This window comes from Ovis aries, chromosome 1 (assembly GCF_016772045.2).
Source record: "Ovis aries strain OAR_USU_Benz2616 breed Rambouillet chromosome 1, ARS-UI_Ramb_v3.0, whole genome shotgun sequence".
Taxonomy (NCBI): Eukaryota; Metazoa; Chordata; class Mammalia; order Artiodactyla; family Bovidae; genus Ovis; species Ovis aries.
Window position 1 is genome coordinate 88,598,721 of NC_056054.1, and position 17,282 is coordinate 88,616,002.

The window sequence follows — 17,282 nt, forward strand, 5'->3', positions numbered from 1 at the left end:
GCCTAGCTAGAAGTGTGTGCCCCACCCTTCCATGAATTTCTTTCATCCTCTGTAAACCAAGCAACCTTCAATTAAACAGAAGCAAGTTTGGAAAGTGATACTTTCTCACTGCAGACTTGGTGAAACCTCACAAACTTCTAGCCATTTCGTGACATCTGCTGCTACAAAGAACAGGAGGCTGGGCAGGACCATCTCCCATTGTCCAGTCAGGGACAAATCCTGGTCAAATGGCAGACTCACTTCACTTGTCCACACTCCTCCTCTAGAGTCCAGATGGTCCCTTTTGACCTGCGGGGCCCACTCTGATCTGTAGAGACTTTGAACCCAAGGCCTGCCTTATGCTTGGGCCAGATAAGCCATTTTCCTAAATGTATCTTCAGTCAATAACCTTTTAAGGTTGTTCCTACCAAGTCTCCACTGTGTCTCGGGGTTGATTGTCCAAGAAGGAAAACACAGATAAGATTCAGAGGGTAAATGGGAACCATATGACCTCTAATATCCCTTTATTTCTGGGCTGCCAGCTTGCTTGCTGAGGGGAGCCAGGTGTGCAGTGGCAAGGTCTGCAGTGCTATAAAAAGCTGTCAATTGCCCTTTCAGCCTTGGAGCTTGCATGGAGCACTTTCCATTAAAATGGCAAATTACTGCTTCTTGTGGGTGAGTCTGTCCCAGGAGGCCCAGCTGAGCTTTCAGAGTACCGGCTTCCTCTCCTCTGTTTACTCTGTCTCCACCCTAGCCCTCTTCCAAGGCTTCCTTGTCCCCTTTCTCTCTGGAAGCTTCCTTGGGTTCATAACATAGTGGGGAAGGAAGAAAAAAAGAGGGAAAGAGGGAGGAGGGAAGGGCCCAGTGAACACCCAAGAGCCCCAGAGGGAAAAGAAAGTGGATCTCTCTGGTGCAGCAGGACAAGGCCATTTCCTCATGCAGGATGATGCAAAGACTTGGGCTAGCCATTCTGATCCCAATGTTCTGCCAACCACAGAGGGAGCTCAGTGCACAGACTGGACTAAGATTAATTAACAGGAACAATTAGCAGAAAAAAAAAATGGGTGAGGCTGAGGTTTCTCTGAATGAACACTCTGGGGACAGGTGTGAGGGTTCTAAGGAAGAAGGCAGACAAGATCTTAAAGAACTCATGCAATTCCTCCAGTGCTAACTCACCCCCAGAGATGATGCCCAGACTGAGGGTAGGAGACCAGTGAGACTGGCCACTGGGCCAAGCACAATGACTCATCCTGGATATGACTAGGTATTAATAGCTTGGATGAAAATAAAATTTAGGACCATCGTTTTAGTTGAGAAGTAGAGCAAAGCTGGTTCTGGAAAAGTTGAGTTCTAGTTCTCAGTGTGAAGAGATTGCTACCAGAAGTGACCTCTGCCTGCCCACCCCTTCTCCACCTTTATTGCCTCTTATGCCCTTCTCCTCCACTTTGGGTTATCTTTCGGGTCTGTTCATTCAACACATGTTAATAGAGAGTAGATCGTGGGCCAAACACTGGACTGGGTAGTGGAGTTTCAGCAGTGTAGACACAGTCCCTGCCCTCAGGGAGTTCATAGTCTAGTGGGCAGACCAATAAACTAGTGCCTTCAGTGTAACACATGCAGAGATAGGGATGTGTGTGTGTGTGTGTGTCTGTGTGTGCGTGCATGTATGTGTGTGTGTGTTAGTCTCTCAGTTATGTCTGGCTGTTTGGACCCCTGTGAACTGTAGCCCACCAGACTCCTCTGTCCATGGAATTCCCAAGGCAAGAATGCTAGAGTGGGTTACCATTCTCTTCTTCAGGGGATCTTCCTGACCCAGGGCTCAAACCCTGGTCTCTTGCATTGCAGACAGATTCTTTATTGTCTGAGCCACGAGGGAAGCCCCGTCACAGGGAGAAGAAAGCACAAATCCCAAAGAAGCCCAGAGGAAATACAGAGAGCAGTCCAGATGTTATCTCTCTGGGAAGTCTTCCTTGACTTGTTTTCTATAATACTTTGCATATCCCAGTTTTATTGCTTGTGTTTATTGCATTGCACAGAGGTTTGATTGTGCTTATAGGGTTGATTTCCCACCAGGTTCTGAGTTCTTTGAAGGAGGGAGCTTGCCTAATTTTTCTTTTTGTTTTCAGTAGCCAATACTTGTGCTTCCCTGGTGGCTCAGTGCCAAAGAATCTGCCTGCCAATGCTGGAGACTCAGGAGATGCCAGCTTAATCCCTGGGTTGGCAAGAACCCCTGGAGAAGGAAATGGCAACTAACTCCAGTATTCTTGCCTGGGAAATTCCATGGACAGAGGAGCCTGGTGGGCTATACAGTCCATGGGATCACGAAAGCGTCAGACATGACTTGGAGACTGAACAACAAACCAGTACTTAATATGAGTTTGTTGAATAAATAGCAGGTAAATAACAGCCCTAGTTCCTGAGCTGCTCACTATCATCTGAGCTTTCGGGTAGCTCACCAAATGCCTACCTTAGCCACTTTCCTTGAAAGCGTCATGCAGGAGTCCGTGTCGGGAAAGGACTTTCAGCAGGTCCCAACTCCCCTTCTCACTTTACTGCTCTGTACTGTCCCAGGCCAGCCAGGGAAATAATGACCCTGCTACCCTCTGACCAAGATCTCTTGTCTTCTTTTTTGGGCTGGCCCTCCTGCTGCAGCTGGGTAAGTGGCCCATGGATGCAGAGTGTCAGGGGTCCCTGGGTACAAGGGACATTAGTCAGGGCAAGGACTATCTCTTATTTCCCTGCCATTCCAGGCACAGCCACCAAAATTGTCTGTTACTTCACTAACTGGAGCCAGTACTGCTCTGGGTTTGCCTGCTACATGCCCAAGAATGTGGACCCTTGCCTCTGCACACATATCATCTATGCTTCTGCTGGCATGACCAACTGTCAGATTACAACCAGCGAGTGGAATGACGAGACCCTCTATGCCGGCATTAATGGACTCAAGCACTAGTGAGTTCTGTGCTTGGGCTCTGGGCTGAGTTGGAAGCCTTTCAGAAGTCCTAAAAGATACCAGTATCAGAATGCCTAGTCTTTGAGTCCTGTTTGCAATCACCCTCATGCCTCATTGGCAGAGTTGTTAATATCACTCTCCCCAGGGAGGCAGGTTACTGTCATTTGCCTAGATTATTTTCTTAGCAGACCCTCTGCATCGTATTCTATAGTCCCATGAGGTACTACCTACAAGGGATTCATTGTGAATACAGTCCCCTGGAGTTTGCTGTATTGCAGTAAAGTCCTACACCACCCTATGAGCTAGCTACCAGTTTAACTTAAGTTGGCTCTCATGCCAATTAAATACTTGGCATATTTATTGGGTGACTACCAATGAATTGGGTGAGCCAGGCCTTATGCTAAGTGCTTTTCATTTATCTTTTTTAATGTAACCCTCACAACAGATGCAAAGTTTTAACAGATATTTTAAATTCAGGACACTGTATCATAGAGAGGTTTTCCTTAGACCATACAATTAGTAAGTGGCAGAATCCAGGAATGCCCGACCAGTTAATCAGATAGGTTAATTGACACTTTGGTCCAGTTGGGAATCAGTGGGTAAGTTTTAAGATCAAGCTCAAAGGACCTGGTGCCTGCTGGGAGTCACCATGGAATAGAGGAGTTAGGTTTGAATCCTGCTCTGTCAGCCTTGGTAGCTGGGTGATGTGAAACAAATTGCCTAACTTTTCTGAATATTACTTAGAGGGCAATGTGAGATGAATAGTTCCTGCCTGATTGTAAGCGTGACAGGAGCAGTGCATGTGACATGCCTGGCATTTGGTAAGCATTTAGTAAATTGTGGACACTTCTACTGCCCCTATTCCTTGCTCTTTCCTTTAAAAGACTCAGACTTTCAGCTTTCTGGTCTTGTATGTCCTGACAGCTCCAGCCCACCTACCATCTGTGTTAAGGGACTGCTTTTAGATTCTTTCATCCTTCCTAGGATGGCCTGCCTTGTCTTCCCCTGAAGCTTCCTGTCAAAGCAGAATCCATCAGCCCACTCTCAGGGCCAGGAACAGGAACCTGTTCAATGAGTATTAATACTGCGTCCTGGAGGTACCTATAGTAAGAGAGTGCCTGTGTGCTAAGTCACTTTAGCTGTGTCCAACTCTTTGCCGGAGAAGGCGATGGCACCTCACTCCAGTACTCTTGCCTGGAAAATCCCATGGACAGAGGAGCCTGGTGGGCTGCAGTCGAGTCGGACACGACTGAGTGACTTCACTTTCACTTTTCACTTTCATGCATTGGAGAAGGAAATGGCAACCCACTCCAGTGTTCTTGCCTGGAGAATCCCAGGGACAGGGAAGCCTGGTGAGCTGCGGTCTGTGGGGTCGCACAGAGTCAGCTGCGACTGAAGCAACTTAGTGGCAGCAGCAGCAACTCTTTGCCATCCTGTGGACTCTAACTCACCAGGCTCCTCTGTCCATAGGATTCTCCAGGTAAGATTGTGAGAGTGGGTAGCTATGCCTTCCTGCAGGGGATCTTCCCAATACAGGGATCGAACCCACAACTCATGTGTCTTCTGCATTGCAGGCGGATTCTTTACCGCTCAGCCACTGGGGAAGTCCCAGTAAGAGAGTGCCTTGCTCTTACAGAGAGCTTTGCTCCTAGCACAAGAGCATAGACTGGTAATAGGGTAGACCTGGGTCTGCTCAGGTGTGGGATAAGAGGGTGGTCAGCAGATGACATCACTTTCCCTGGAGAATTTCATTTACACTGGAATCTTTCTATCTCCAGCAATACAGAACTGAAAACTGCTATCTGTTGGAGGCTGGAACTTCAGGACTCAGGGATAAGACTTTGTATTCAAGGCAGAATTACTCCCAGATTACTCAGTCTCATCCAGACTTCAAGTGCTCTAAGATTCTCTGACATGGGTTGTCTTTAGATTTCAGGTATCAGTTTAGATATCCCTTAACCTTCTCATTAGAGTTCTCTTTGAAGTCTTTCCTTCCTTGATCATAGCTCTTACCAGGTTGTATTTTAACTGACTGTGTACTTATCTATGCCTTCCTCCAAAGAAGCTCCTCCAGGGCAGAAAATTTTATTCACCACTATACCCCACTGCTGCTGCCGCTGCTAAGTCACTTGAGTCGTGTCCAACTCTGTGCGACCCCATAGACGGCAGCCCACCAGGCTCCCCCATCCCTGGGATTCTCCAGGCAAGAACACTGGAGTGGGTTGCCATTTCCTTCTCCAATGCATGAAAGTGAAAAGTGAAAGTGAAGTCGCTCAGTCATATCTGACTCTTAGTGACCCCATGGACTGCAGCCTACCAGGCTCCTCCGTCCATGGGATTTTCCAGGCAAGAGTACTGGAGTGGGGTGCCATTGCCTTCTCTGATACCCCAGCACTACCAATGTCAAATGAATAATTGAATATGCATCTGGACAAGTAAGAGGCTAAGTGACGAGACAGGATCCAAGAGCTGAGATCACTACTGCTTCTTCCTGTGCTCCACGTGCCCCACCCGCTGGCCCCAAGGGCTCCATGGGAGAACCCTGCACTTGAGCAAGTCCATGTCGAAGGCCCTCACTGCCACTAAGATCATAATGACTTGTTGACTTCAGATTCTCTGACATGGTGGCCACAGCTGAGAACCGCCAGACCTTCATCCAGTCAGCCATACAGCTTTTGAGGAAGAACAACTTTGATGGGCTGGATATTGACTGGGAGTATCCTGGCAACCGTGGCAGCCCAGCTGACACCAAGCAACTCTTCACTGTCCTGTCGAAGGTGACTTACCTTCTCTGTGTCTGAAGAATATTGTATCTCGGTGGGGGAGAAAACCTCTGCATGAGGAGTTCTGAATACAGCTGAAATTGTGACTCTCAGCCTGCCTGGCTCAAAGCCTGATTTCTTTAGTGCAAGATCAGATCATGCTTTCAGGGAAAACTCATAGAGCCAAGTTATAGAGACCAGTGTAAGGCAACACAATGAAAGGTAATTTATTTACAGTAAGAAGCCTGCCAAAGAGTCGGAAACATTCATGTTCTAAGTGCCACTATTGGAAGCCAAATAGTCCTCCAATAGGTCCTTCCCTAAGGGGCAGTGTATAGGACAAGATGAGCTGGTTACAGACTGAGATGCTCAATCGCCCCTCGCTTTGGTAAGTGGAGGCAGATGCCTCCAGGGAATACTTCTGCCACCAGGAACAGACATAAAGTTGTTGGGCCAGGGTGTTTTCTCCCCTGGGCATCTTGTTTGAGCACCAATGATTGCTTCGATACTCTTACTTCCTCATCTTTCATATTGATTTTTCCAATTGCTACATTTAATTACATGTACTTTGTAGAGGTAGGAGCCATTTTTTGTCCTGTAGAAGATTTTTTGTTTTGTTTTTATGCCCTGGACATTATTTGTTCATTTTAGTTATTTATTTTTTAGTAGTTTTATTTATTTATTGGTTGCGCTGGGTCTTCCCAGCCAGTCCCAGGTTGCTGATTTCTGCAGCACGGGCTTTTCTCTAGTTGCAGTGATCAGGAGCGACTCTCTAGTTGCAGTGCATGGGCTTCTCGCTGTGGTGGCTTCGCTTGTTGTTGAGCACAGGTTGTAGGGCTGGGGCTCCAGGGGTTGTGGTTCCTGCACTCTAGAGCACAGGCTCAGTATTTGTTGCACACAGGCTTAGTTGCTTCACGGTGTGTGACATCTTCCCAGACCAGGGATTGAACCTGTGTCTCCTGCATTGGCAGGCGGATTCTTTACCTTTGAGCCACCAGGGAAGCCCTGTTTGTTTTAATATTTAAAAGGCCTCTTTTATATAGAAGGACTCTTAGAAGGTCACCAATTTTCTCTCAATACAAATTTTTTTTTTTTTTAAGGAAAACTCATTATTGTTCCCAAAGACCAGCAACACTTTCTGAAGCAAAGAACTCTAAACTGAATACTTTTCAGCTTCCCTTATGAGAATCATGACCTTGTAAGATGCTTATTGGTCCTTGCAGCTTCAGTCCAGTGTCCTCTGTCTCATAGGAAATGTATAAGGCTTTTGAGCATGAAGTCACCCAGAGCAACAAGCCCAGGTTGCTGATTTCTGCTGCTGTGTCAGCTGGCAAAGGTACCCTTGAGACTGCCTACCAGATCCCTGAAATGTCAAAGTAGTTAACCCCCAGGCCTGTGGGCCCAAGTTCAGAGCTAATTAATCCTGAGACCTTCCCCATAGATTGGCTAATGCTCAGATACCCTGGAGAGAGAGGGCTCTGTCCTAAAAAAATAAGATGATCTCAAAGCCTGAGAGAGACATGGGAAGCCTGTCAAAATTCTTAATGACAAAAGGCTACTTGGAAAAGTTAGTTGAATTTCAAACTTCTATAAGACCTGAAGGTCTGAGTGCAATGAGTTATTGGTTATAGATTGTGTGCCTTCTATATATCAACTTTTCAAATAAAGGTGAGACAGAATGGAGTAAAGAATACTAAGGCACAATCCTTCATGACATGACTACAAACCATGTTCAGCTGGGACTAGGACCTTTCAGCGGAGAAGGCAGTGGCACCCCACTCCAGTACTCTTGTCTGGAAAATCCCATGGACTGAGGAGCCTGGAAGGCTGCAGTCCATGGGGTTGCTGAGGGTCGGACCCGACTGAGCGAATTCACTTTCACTTTTCCTTTTCATGCATTGGAGAAGGAAATGGCAACCCACTCCAGTTTTCTTGCCTGGAGAATCCCAGGGATGGGGGAGCCTGGTGAGCTGCCATCTATGGGGTCACACAGAGTCAGACACGACTGAAGTGACTTAGCAGCAGCAGCAGGACCTTTAGGGGAAGTGGGATGGAGAGTATTATTCTCCTTGGTTCATTTTACTTCTCTTGTATCCTACCCCCCACTACCCAATGTACATGGACCTCATCAGTGTAATGCCCTATGACCTTAGGGGCTCCTGGGATGGTTTCACAGGAGAGGACACCCCCTTGTTTTCAGGACCCAACGACAAGGGAGACAACAAATACTTTAATGTGGTAAGTGAGGATTTGGGCCAGCCAGCTCTGACAGATATTTTCAACCAAGTCTTGAGATCTCTGGACAAAGAGTAAAAGGGAGGCTGAGGAAGTTTGATGGACAAGATGAAGATGATGAGCTTTCTTAACTCAGTTCATGCTGCCTACTTCCTTGTGCCTATGGTTAATTGTACTCATTTATCTTTTACACCAAAGGAAGCAGAATTGTGGTTTGGGATAATCCTAAACATTGGGGGAAAAAAGAACTATCATTTTCATTGATGTTAGGAACACATTTAATGATCTCTCTTGCCCTTAATCTTCCTCACTTTTCATCCACTTTCCCCTATTCTATAAGATGATCTTCCTAACTTGTGTGGCATAGGCAGCTATATAATAAACCTTCTTAATAATTAGTAGATGTATAAATTGATTAGATGTGATTTCAGTGCAGAATTCAACCAGAGACTTTAAAATTGGCTTGGGAAAGTCTCCCAGGAGAAAACCCTATGCTTAAACAATTCTGAGATGCCATATTTTGCCAGTTGGGGAAATGAGAGGATGCATGACTGAACTCCAGTTACATCCCAAATGCCAAGTCTAGTATGAGGGGAAGAAGGATAATGGAACATTTCATTCCTAATTGACACTGAGCCCTGATACCTACATAATGAGGGTGCCTGTAACACCCAGTTCCAGAAGGGAGGGTACAACTTTCCTTTCTATGAGGCTAGGTTATGGAAGTCTTGACTGCAGGCTCTGTCTAAAGTGGCTGGGAAACTGGGTAGAAAATGTTGACTATTTCACAGGCCTATGGGCACAAGCTCAGCTGCTTCTTAGTAAACATCTTCCTTACCATTCTTCTAGGATTATGCAATGAACTACTGGAAAAACCAAGATGCCCTGCTGAGAAACTGATGGTGGGCTTTGGGGCTTATGCCAGTACCTTCCCTCTCACCAACCCTGCCAACTGTGGCCTGGATGCTCCCACCTCTGGCCTGGGGGCTGCCAGAGCCTATACTCAGGAGGCAGGGAGTCTTGGCTACTTTGAGGTAATGTCCCAGAGGGCTGGGAGGACCAAGGAGATTGACTGTCTGCCCTAAAGGGTCAAAAATACTTCCAAAAAAAGAGAGAATTTATTCTTTGATTTCTAATCAGGGTACCCCATGTTGCCTGCTCTGAGTGTATGTGGTGGGGAGGGAAGGGTAAACTATTAATAAAATATCTTAAATTTTAATCTTTTAGAGTAAATATGCATGATTAATATTAGTAAAATGGGGAAACAGTGTCAGACTTTATTTTTCTGGACTCCAAAATCACTGCAGATGGTGACTGCAGCCATGAAATTAAAAGACGCTTCCTCCTTGGAAGAAAAGTTATGACCAACCTAGATAGCATATTGAAAAGCAGAGACATTACTTTGCCGACTAAGGTCCGTCTAGTCAAGGCTATGGTTTTTCCTGCGGTCATGTATGGATGTGATAGTTGGACTGTGAAGAAGGCTGAGCGCCAAAGAATTGATGCTTTTGAACTGTGGTGTTGGAGAAGACTCTTGAGAGTCCCTTGGACTGCAAGGAGATCCAACCAGTCCATTCTGAAGGAGATCAGCCCTGGGATTTCTTTGGAGGGAATGATGCTGAAGCTGAAACTCCAGTACTTTGGCCACCTCGTGCAAAGAGCTGACCCAGTGGAAAACACTCTGATGCTGGGAGGTATTGGGGGCAGGAGGAGAAGGGGATGACAGAGGATGAGTTGGCTGAATGGCGTCACTGACTCGATGGACGTGAGTCTAAGTGAACTCCAGGAGTTGGTGATGGACAGGGAGGCCTGGAGTGCTGTGATTCATGGGGTCGCAAAGAGTTGGATACAACTGGGTGACTGAACTGAACTGAACTGAATACTAGTAATGGTTAACATTTACCAAGTCCAAATGGATAGCCAGCTCTGTTGTCAGTGATTTTTATATATTATCCTATTTAACACTCACAATGGTGAGATGATTAAAATCTAATCATCTTACACAGAAGACAGGGAGGCACAGAGGGCCTGCTCAAGGTCACAGAACTACTAAGTGGCCAGGATAAGATTCAAACTAAGGTTGTCCAGCTCCAGCATCTCAGACCCTAACCATTATGCATTAGCACCCCTTTGTTGGCTCTTTTGTGACAAACATTATTTCAAATAAAGGAATAAACAAGCTAGTTCCAAAGGGAAACTGGGGCACAAGGCACAAAGAATCTGCCTTGTTCCTTATGCACAGATGGGTATTGGCACACCCAGGAATGGCAGGAATTCAGGTCTCAGCCAGTGCCCTTTCCACTGTGCCACCCACAGGAGGAAGAGCAAGGAGCCTGGGTGAAATGGGAGTCATGCACTCTTATTTCCAGTAAAGAGGGGTGGGGTGGGAGTGTATTCCAGAAAAGAAAGAGAGGGAGAGGGAGGCATGAGCCAGGCAGAGCCAGGTCCATCTGAGCTGTGATTGCTCCTCTTGCCCCAGGTTTGCTCCCTCCTGAAAGGAGCCACTGAAGTGTGGAATGCCCCTCAGGAGGTGCCCTATGCCTACAAGGGAATCAGTAGATTGGATATGCCAACCCCAAGAGCTTCATGATCAAGGTAAGTCCCTCCAAACCCTACCTTCTATACAACTGGGAGAGGCAGGGAACCTCCCCTCCAAGTACATTGGAATTAGTACAAGAAAATACTGAAGAGAGGAAAAGCAAAACCCAAGGTGGCCCCGAGGTCTCAAGGGAGCCAGTAACCCAGCTGCAGAGCCTGGCAGTTGGAACAGCCCCTCTGCCCCTCAGCAAGTGCAGCAGGTTCCTCCCTTCCCTCAGCCCCTCCCACTTCCCATGCCTGGCCCCCCTGCCCCTTCCTGGACTCTCCCCTTTGACCCCCTGGCCTCCTCAACTCTATGGCTCTGCTCCTGATCCAGCTCTCTGACACTCTTCCTGCCCCAGGACTGCGGTGTAGATCTGAGTTCCTCCCTCTCCTCTGCTCCTGCTTACAGTAACTTCATGCAGGCAGAACCCAAAAACTGGAGATGAGAGACCCATGGGGCTATTAGGCATCTGCCCACTGGCCTTTACGTACTCACATCTAGCTGGCTACTGTTTATCAGCCCCAGAGCCCTTCACTCTATACCTCATAATCACCAGCTCTGTCTCTCTGCCTAGACACTTGCCACGTGAAGGGTCCTGTGTATCTTTTGCCACTGCAACCCACTCAAGCTCCAGCTCAGACAGGCCTTCTCAGAAGGTGGCTGGTGACACAGAGAGCAGGGGGAAGACTCATTCTCCCTGACTTGGTAGTCCTAAAATCCCTCCCTGTCCACAGCTATGTCCACGAGTCCTTCAACGTGCCTGTGGAAAGCCATTTTCCATTCCCTCCTCTCCATGGCTGGATCACGGCCTTCCCCGTCATTCTGCTGGAGTCACTCTCTGCGCTTGTGCAAAGGCCACCCTACAGACCCCCTGATTCTCTCCCACAGGCCAAGTGGCTGCTGAAGAACAGGTTGGGGTGGGGTGGGGGCATGGTCTGGAACATTGGCTTGGATAACTTACAAGCACTTTCTGTGGACAAGATAAATACCCTCTCATGCACGCCCTCAAGTCTGCACTTGGTGTCTCCACTCCTGGTGAGTAGTGATGCACCTCTCACCGTCCACAAGATGACAAACCGGACATGGTTAAGGAGGAATAAAAGACTATCCAGTGCTCCCTCAGCCTGGCCTCAAAGGAAGCCTCCTTCAGATCTTCCACCTGTCCTAGCATGTCCATGGGCACTGGCATTTGTGACTCAGAAAGAAAGACTCAGATGGCTGCTACGCGGCAGCCCTTGGGTGGCTGCCTTCATGAAAGGTCCATCACTGTTCCCAAGAGTTCTCGTAGAGCTGTTCTGGGAGGCCCTGGAGAACATCCGGGAGCCTGGGTAAGGAGGGGACCACAGACACCTTGTTTCTGTTCTCATCTGTCCAGCTCTAGCCCTAGGAACTATGTGGAGTAAAGAAGACAAACCAAGGAAGGGATGCCAAAGTTAGATGATGAGGAAAGGGATGGAAAAAAGACAACTCTGAAGGGGTCCAACTGGCCCTTTTTCTGAAGTGAGGAGCAGAGTTACGATTGGTCTCAGGATACAATTTTGCCCCTAACATAAGGTCCAGGGCACATGCAGAAAGCAGAAGGGAGGGGCCAGGAAACCATGGGGACAGCCAGTACTGACTGATGGACCATGTCACATCTGCTGGTTCTTTCAAATTTCAAGTTATCCTCATACGTGCTCTTGGAGACCAGGCGTAATTAATCTACTTAAAAACTAGGGAGGTATTAGTCAAAGCGTTCATGTTTTAGTTATACAATATGGATAAATCCTGGAGATCAATTGTAGAACACAGCAACTATAGTTAACAAAGCTTTATTGTATACTTTACAATTTGCTAAAAGGGAAGATCTTATGGTACGTGCTCTTATTGCAAAAGTTAATAATAAAGAGGGCAAGAGGAGACTTCTGGAGAGGATGAACATGTTTATGGCATTGATTGTGGTAACCATGATGTGTACTTATCTCCATCTCATCAAGTTGTATGCATTAGCGGTTTTTTATATGTCAGTCATTCCTAATAAAGCAGTTTAAAAAGAAAGATACTAATGTAGGTAGCATTGCACAGGCTCTGTACTCAAGACAGAACTGGTTTTGAATCTCAGTTCTCATCTTAGCTGACATGAATAAAATGATTTTTAAAATTCCTCCACTCTGTAGGATTTTGGTGAGGAGGTATGGACTTCCCAGGTGGCGCTAGTGGTAAAGAACCTATCTGCCAGTGTAGGAGATATAAGAGACTCACGTTAGATCCTTGAGTCAGGAAGATCCCCTGCAGGAGATCATGGCAAGCCACTCCAGTATTCTTGCCTGGAGAATCTCCATGAACAGAGGAACCAGGCAGACTACAGTCTACAGGGTCGCAAAAGAGTCAGATATGACTGAAGCAACTTAGCATACATGGAACATAGTATTTGGGCAAGCATTTAAGTGATGGAGGTGATAAATAAGCATTATTTTCTCCTTAAACATAAACTAAAAACAAAACTGATAATTGTGCAGCACTTACTATTTTATATACCATACACACTGGAAAGTGCTTCACAGAGTAACTCTAAGATCAGTATCTCTAATACAAGTAAAGGGAGGAAACTGAGGCTCAGAGAAGGTAATGACTTGTTTGTGGTCACCGAGCTCATGGCAGAGCTGGGCTATGAACTTGGGTATCACTGATTCAGGCCCGGAGCATGTAACCACTGGTTCAGATAACATGAGGAACCCCCAGTGTCACTACAGACACGACACTTGTGCTGGGAAAGGAGACCACTCTAGAGCCTATGGGTGCCTTTACTAACTCTCTCAGGTTGCAGAGTGCCCACCTCTACTGTGGGCTCCTCCACAAACACTGAAGCGCCCAAGACTGGCAGCGCTGATGACAGTGGATTCTGTGCCAAAAAGTCTGACAGTGTATCCCAACCCCACCAGCAAGCAAGCCTTCTACAACTGCATGGATGGACGTACCTATGAGGAGGCTTGTCAGACAGGCCTGGTCTTTGACACAAGCTGCTCTTGCTGTAACTGGGCTTAAGCTATCCCCTTGTGGGTTCTACTGGGGACCCTAGAAACAGAATGATGATTAAATGGAAATTTTGCCTCAGAATGCCAAGTGTCTACTTTGATTTATAAGTCTGTGTGATACTCTCCTGCTTGTAAAAGAGAAGTCCTGCCTTCCTGCTCCCTAGACGGCTGAAGAGGTTGGGGCTGGGAGAGGAGGGGTAGTGACTGGGACCTCTCTGAGCATCTAGTGGGAAGTTCTGGAGCTCTGGGCTCCTCCTGAGGCAGAAGAGGTGTGGAAATGGGAAGGTCTAGGAGGAAAGAGAGATCAGATCCATATTCTTTCTCATAAGTATGTTCCAAATGGACCTCCAAATGGCTGAACTCAGAACACTTAATTTTCTATATCTCCTCCTTCAGGAAGCTCTTCTTTCACCAGGGTTACGCATCTCCAGACTCAAGGGCTATACAACCCAAGCAAACCATACTTGTTTGAGGACAGAGCATGACAGCCAACTGCAGGACAGCCCACACACTCCACTTCCACACCTGTGAGCCTAGGAATAAAGTTCATCAGCATGATTTCAAAATTAGCTCACTTAAACAAAATTAGTTCATCATCTTCATTGCCACACCACACCTGAATGTACCTTCAATTCCCTAAGGGAAAGCACAAAGAAAATGAAACTGCACATTGCAGCAGGGGTGGGAGATCTCGCTCCTGATATCTCCAGGGTGGCATGGCCCCTGCTCCAAGGAGCTGAGGAAGAGAGCAGCTCACCAAGCCAGGAAAAGCTTCCACACTAACCAGCTCATTTTTTGGGTCAGGGAATGTTGGTTCTGGGCATCGTGCTCTTTGGACAAAACCAGTGTAAACAACAAGCAGAACCCCTGGAAGTTAATTTCTTTCTTCCCCATCTCATCAGCTGAATACGAGCAGGGTTTCTATCCATCTCTGTTTGTCTGGAATAGTCCTGGTTGTTAACTATTGTCCTTGCCTCCTGTTGATTTAATAAGTTTTACTGGTTTTAAAATTTTACTTAATTTTTTTTTTTTTTTTTTACTAGCCATAGCAAAGTTATCTGGAATGGATTTGACACACCTCCACTTTATACTACTTCCAATTTCTGCCATGGTCTGTATACATGGTTAAATCTAAATGTTCATTGGTGATAACCCATCTCTCTTTTCCTGGTTCTTTTCCGAGTGGTGCTGTGCTTAGTTGCTCCATTGTGTCCAACTCTTTGCGAGCCCATGGACAGTAGCCTCTCAGGCTCCTCCGTCCATGGGGATTCTCCAGGCAAAAATACTAGAGTGGGTTGCCATGCCCTCTTCCAGGGGATCTTCCCAACCCAGGGATTAAACCCAGGTCTCCCACATTGCAGGCAGATTCTTTACCATCTGAGCCACCAGGGAAGCCCTGTTCTTCTCTGACAAAGCTTAAATTATTGCCTCTTACAATGACCACTTGCAGATGCTCACTGACCAATGAGCGTGTGCTTGGATGGAAGTGGATAAGGACAGCTATTTCCTCTGGTTTGCCCAGCTAGAGTGGAGAAGGCAATGGCAACCCACTCTAGTACTCTTGCCTGGAAAATCCCATGGACAGAGGAGCCTGGTAAGCTGCAGTCCATGGGGACATGAAGAGTCAGACATGACTGAGCAACTTCACTTTCACTTTTCACTCTCATGCATTGGAGAAGAAAATGGCAACCCACTCCAGTGTTCTTGCCTGGAGAATCCCAGGGATGGTGGAGCCTGGTGGGCTGCTGTCTATGAGGTCGCACAGAGTCAGACACGACTGAAGCAACTTAGCAGCAGCAGCAGCAGCCCAGCTAGAGGGGGAGGTCTTGATACTGCTGCTCTTTGGTGGGCCACCTACTGTGCTGTGCCCTGAACCATGGCCTGCAAGATGCATAAAATCATCAGGTCGCCAACATGGGATCAGTGGGAAGTTTGGGAAAATACAGGTTAGAATTAGGTGAAATATGAACAGGAGAAATCAAGCAGTCACACCATTGAACTTGTAGAGAGTAATCCGAATGCTCTTGCTACAGGGTTTGTCATTTGTTGTGTGGCATAAATCTACAACCACTTATTTTATTCTCTGACAACACTTTCTATTTTTCGAGTAACTGCTTTTGTTAGCCATAAGCTATATACAATTAAAGTGACTATATAATGAAAAATTAAGTACTGAATTTTCATACTCCAAGAAAGTTGAGATGAATGTATAACTTGTATAAGATGTTAGCTGACATTAACTGTCTACCATAGGGTTGTTGAGTATTGCATGAAAACCAGAGGACACAAATCTGCTGAATAAGCATCACCATCTATTTCTAAATTACTAATTAGTTTAAGAGGATTTTACTTAAATTTGATTACTTAACAGAGGTAGTTACTAAAGGTATTTTATATCACTTGGTGAAGCATAATATGTCAATTTAGGTAAATATAAGAACACTTTTCCTATAAGAACAGAAGTACCAAATTCATTTCTTTTTCTATCGTGTATGTGTGCACACAATTATTAAAGTCAAACTCTGTTTGCAGAACAAATTCACAAGCTTTTACACAATGCCAAATTTATATTGATGTAATCTGATGCATTATATAGAAAATCAGATAAGTTAATTCTAATAATAGTTGAATTTTTTCACCTAGTTCATGAAATCAAAGTAAAGCTTTTTGTGGTTCATTTCGTCAAAGGTGAAACATCTGACATTATTGTAAATGCTATTGTAAATTCAGTTTAAAAGTTAAACATTAAAAATTATTTTTGTGGTGATGAATTTAAATATCAGTGGAAAACAACATTATGTAAAAAAAAGAATATTCTTTTTAAATTTAAAAATCCCTACAGAGCAGAAATGTCCTGGGAGTTAGCTGAAGTCATAAATCACTCACTAATGTGTTTTAAAATGTGACACTCTATCATTCAAGATAAAAGTTATAAAATTTTCAAATATTTTTATTTGTAAAGAACAACTGATCTATAACTTTTTAGACAATGCTGGTGTTGAGTCAAGAAAATATACATCAATGTGACAGTACAAGCTTCTTCTCTTCGCTGCCTATTTTCTGTTTGATTTTAGAAATGTTTGGACCATTAAAGGATTATTTCTCAGTTAATTCAAAGTGTTCCACAGTGGTACTGAACTTAAAAAAAATCTGTATGTCTTCTGCATTTTGGTTGCATTTTATTCCCAACTGGTTATAAATGTTTTATCAAAGTATTTAATGGAGAAGCTCTAAAACATCTTAATGTTTGAAGTTTTCATAAGCTAATATTATCAAAAAATAATTTTGCAAATAAGAAGACTCTGAAAGAGGCACTGAACAAATTAAATAGGAAGTGCTCAAATGTATATAACATACAAATTTGAAATTTTAAAATTTTGAAACATTTCAATTTGTAAAGAAGACCGTTTTGATAGAGCTACTATTTTTAGTATGATTTTTAATTGGATATATTTATTGCTAATTAGATTAGAGGTGTACTGAAGGGGTATACAATCTTGCATCTAAGTTTGGGGAAACATTCGAAAGAGTATGAAGATAGTTGTTGAAGAAATCGTCTATGGATGGAAGCAAAAAGATAGCATCTGTGAAAATATTAGCGTTATAATATTAAAACATTTTAATAGAAAAAACAGAATTGAGAATTTCCCCCACTTAGAATATCCCCCATTTAGCAGGCTTCCGAGGTGGCTCAGTGGTAAAGAATACACTGCCAAAGCAGGAGGTGCAAGAGACACAGGTTTAATCCCTGGGTAGGG

General features: G+C 45.2%; 1 long non-coding RNA gene across 1 annotated transcript; it reads left to right on the plus strand.

Moving 5' to 3' along the window:
- The first annotated feature begins 7,991 nt into the window (after window positions 1-7,991).
- Window positions 7,992-13,606, plus strand: LOC101106487 (uncharacterized). Its single transcript, XR_006060354.2, has 3 exons — window positions 7,992-8,963; window positions 10,409-10,524; window positions 11,245-13,606. It is a non-coding gene; the product is annotated as an uncharacterized LOC101106487 (long non-coding RNA).
- Window positions 13,607-17,282: the final 3,676 nt, after the last annotated feature.